This window comes from Parus major, chromosome 27, assembly GCF_001522545.3.
Source record: "Parus major isolate Abel chromosome 27, Parus_major1.1, whole genome shotgun sequence".
NCBI lineage: Eukaryota > Metazoa > Chordata > Aves > Passeriformes > Paridae > Parus > Parus major.
This window is the reverse complement of record NC_031796.1, coordinates 3127707-3131595: the sequence shown is the minus strand read 5'-3', so window position 1 is coordinate 3131595 and position 3889 is coordinate 3127707. Positions and strand designations below refer to the sequence as shown.

The following is a 3889-nucleotide window of genomic DNA, read 5'->3' as shown; positions in this document are numbered from 1 at the left end:
GTCCCTGCTGTGCCCCTCTCCCTCCCCAGGGCCACGGGGCACCCACCAAGGACGGCACCAGCTGCTCTCCCAACACCCCAGGTAAAAGCTCTCCCCAAAACCTCCCCTGGATGACACCACAGAACCCCACATTCACCAGGAGCCTGCCCAACAGCATCTTCAAAGCCAGGCTGGGAAACCAAAGGGATCTGATGGGCTCAGCTTCAGGGCCAGGTGAGATATTGGGAGAATTTCTTCACTGAAAGGGGAAGTCCAGCCCTGGCACAGCTGCCCAGGGCAGGGGTGGAGTCTCCATCCCAAAAGATGTGTGGATGTGGCACTGGAGGATGTGGTTTGGTGGTGCTGATTTTAAAGGTCTTTTTCAACCTGAACAACTCTGTGCCCCTGTGATTTACAGGTAACACAAGAATTTAGGAAGAATTTGAGTTGCAAACCCTGCAAAGCCACAGTGATTCCCATATTATGGTTAAGGTCTGGCTGTTCTGACAAAATAGAAAGGTGCAAGGGTTTGGTTTGGGTTTTTTATTTTCTGGCATTCTCCTTTGTCTGTTAAGTAACTGCACTTGGCTCATCAAAAGCTTTGTCATCATCTCACAAAGGAAAACCAAGAAATTTTTAGGAGGGGCAATCTGGGACCACAGGTTACTCAGGTGAATATTAAAGAAAACAAAAGAAAAGGATCTGTGCTGGGGAAACAAAGTGTAAGGAGGGCAAAAAAAGCCTCAAAAATATGTACAGCAAAGCAGAGAAAGGAGAAAGGAAAATAGAATAAAATCAATGGGAGAAATACATAGAATATAATACATGGGACAAAATAAATATAATAAAATTAAGTAAATAGAACATAATGAATAAAATAAAATAAAGTAAAATAAAGTAAAATAAAATAAAATAAAATAAAATAGATGAAAGGATGAGTACAGAGAGAACACAGAGGACTTTCCCTGTCCATTAAAGGGCTCCTTTGAACCATCCAGGGATTTGCAGAGGGAAGCCCCATTCCTCTATGAGTGCTACCCATAAACCATTTTGCTGAAATGAAAGTCTCATTATTCCCTTGTTTAGGGGAAAAGGCTCCTGAGTCCCCCAGAGCCTGTGTGAGCACCAATCCAGCTGGAGATTCCCAACTCCTGCCAGCCCAGGGATCCCAGGGGCTCAGGGACAGTGGCTGTGCTTCAGCAGCCACAAGGTGTTATTTCCAAGGAAGCTGCTCCAGCAGCTCTGGATGCCTCAGACATCCCAGAAAAGCCCAGCCCAGCCCACAGCAGCGTGGTCTGTGCCCTATTTTTGGGATCAGACTCCACACAAGGGTTTTTTTGGGATTTTGTTGGTTTGTTACCCCAGGAACTGAAGGACAGCAGCTGCTGATCCTGCAACCCCTCCTGTTGCAGCAGCACAGGTGGAGTTTATTCCCTGTTCAGGCTATTTTGGGGTTATGAAATGCTTTCCAAACAAGCTCCACCTCATGCACAGGCATTAACAGCTGCCTGGCTTTATAGTGTCCCTTAAAATTAATTTGCATGCTTAAATACCCTCCTGTGAGCACAATAGCACCACAGGGACTGCTGCCATCAAGGTTTTAAATGTGCAGTGAGTGTGAAAGATGAACAAGTCGCAGTGTCAGATTTGAAAAGGCAATTTAAACATTAATTATTCAACAGAACCCTGTTAGGAGGCCAAGAGCCCTTCAAAATCTTCCCATTTCACCCCTCTGCACAAGACTCTGTGAGCAAATGAATGCAACAAAAGAAATCATTTCAGAAAAGGTGCTTATCTCAGTATTTACCAACACTAATACTGGCCCTGCTTGAAGAGCAGGCAAAAATCCTTCTTCTTCTGCTTCTGCAGAACATCCTTTATTATGTTCACCACTGCAGGAGAGATGTGGCTGCAAGAGCCTTTCTGCTGCTTGGATGCCTTTTAATTCCTCTCAGGCATTACCTGTTCAGTTTTAATTCAGGTAAGAACAAAAAGGTCACTGTGTATTGGTGCTCTGAGGCACTGCCAGAGTGCTGGCAGATGAAAAATCCACCCAGAGAATCCCCCAGAGCAGCATCTCCACATGGAGAAAGCAGCAGGGCTGACAGGGAAGCTGTGTTTGGCAGGTTGTGCAGAGAATGACACATTCCTAACCCAGAGCCATGGGATGGTTTGGGAGGAAGGAGCCTTAAGGATCACCCATTCCAGCCCAGCCATGGCAGGGACACCTCCCACTGTCCCAGGCTGCTCCAGCCCCAATGTCCAGCCTGGCCTTGGGCACTGCCAGGGATCCAGGGGCAGCCCCAGCTGCTCTGGGCACCCTGTGCCAGGACCTCACTGCCCTCACTGCAAGAAAACTTTCATCTAAAACAAATTAAACCTGGTTTAGCTTGCAGCCCTCTCCTCTGTCCCAGTGCAGAGCCTGGCTCTGGGCAGGGACAGGAGGGACTCCAACCACGGCCAGGCAAACCTGGCTAGGGGAGATGGGGAGCGATTTCCTCGGCTGAAAACAAGTTTGTGTCTGTAGCAGCCATCAGCTGACTGTCTCCAGTGAGATCTCCATGGAAACACCACCCCTGAGGATGCTGCTGTGTTGACAGGGCGCTTCTGAAACGCTGACAGGGAGCAGCAGAGGATTCCAGCTCCATTCACCTCTGGGCATGGGAAGGACGATTCCTCTTCCCAGAGAACATCAAACATAGGACAGGGCTGCTCCATGGATACACATCACTACTGGTGTCATTATTGTCCATTTGCTCCTCAAAAAACCTTCAGAGCATTTCAAACTAGAGCTCTTCTCCCAAAAAGGAAGGAATTTCTGTATCACTGATCAGCTCCTTCCACTGCCTCCCTCACATGGTGGAAGAGCTTCCATGACAGAAGGGATCAGGCACAGAAAAATGGAGGGAGTGTGCAAGGCAGATCAGGAGTGCAAAGACAACACAAACATAAATATTAGGTAACAAATATAAAACATAAATACAACAAGAAACAAACAGCTGCTCCATAGGATTGACTGTTTGCCAGAGTTAAATTTGAGAAATCCTGGATTATTAAGAGAAATATAACTGGAGTGGCTTCAAAATGAAGAGAGTAGGTTTAGATTGGATATCAGGAAAAAATTCTTTCCTGGCAGGGTGGGCAGGCCCTGGCACAGGGTGCCCAGAGCAGCTGGGGCTGCCCCTGGATCCCTGGCAGTGCCCAAGGCCAGGCTGGACATTGGGGCTGGAGCAGCCTGGGACAGTGGGAGGTGGCCCTGCCATGGCTGGGGTGGAATGGGTGGGTTTTAAGATTCCTTCCAATCCAAATTCAATTCTATGAAATATTTTGTGTCCTGTGTATAAATCAAAGACACCTCAAACTCTTCTCTCCCCTTCCTGCAGCTCAAGGTGCTCTGGATCCATCAGCAGGACCAGAGCCCACCCCAGCCCCAGATCAGCCCAGCTGGGCACGGGCAGGGCTGGGGCTCTCCCCCAGGACACAGAGCAGGAGCAGCAGGCACAGGGAGAGGCTGTGCTCAACAGAGCTGGAATTTTACACCACAGATTCTACCAAAGCTCGTTTTAATCAAATTTCCACCCTGAAATGTTAACTTGACAACCTGTATGGGTCAGCAGAGGATCTCATCCATCCCTCCTGTGCCAGGACCCCTGGAATCGCAGTGACTCCTGCTCAGGCCAAGGAAACTGTCTGGCCAAGGATCCCTGTGCTAGGTTACTGAAGGGAATAACTGCAGATCTACCAATAAAACTGATTTATAGCTGCAGAAATGTGAAAATCCTCAGAGCAAGAGACCTGCACAGACCATTAACTGCTCTTGTCCTGAGGAACTGCAAAACAGCCACACGACCAACAAAGAGCCAAAATACAGCCAAAAATACAACAAATATTGAGCCAAAAATACAACCAA

At 48.0% G+C, this 3889-nt stretch overlaps 1 protein-coding gene across 2 annotated transcripts in view; it reads right to left on the bottom strand.

Annotated features, from left to right (window-relative positions):
* The window catches only part of MYO1D (myosin ID), a 155826-nt gene that overhangs the window by 58158 nt on the left and 93779 nt on the right, over window positions 1–3889 (bottom strand). The gene's annotated exons all lie outside the window — the stretch shown is intronic.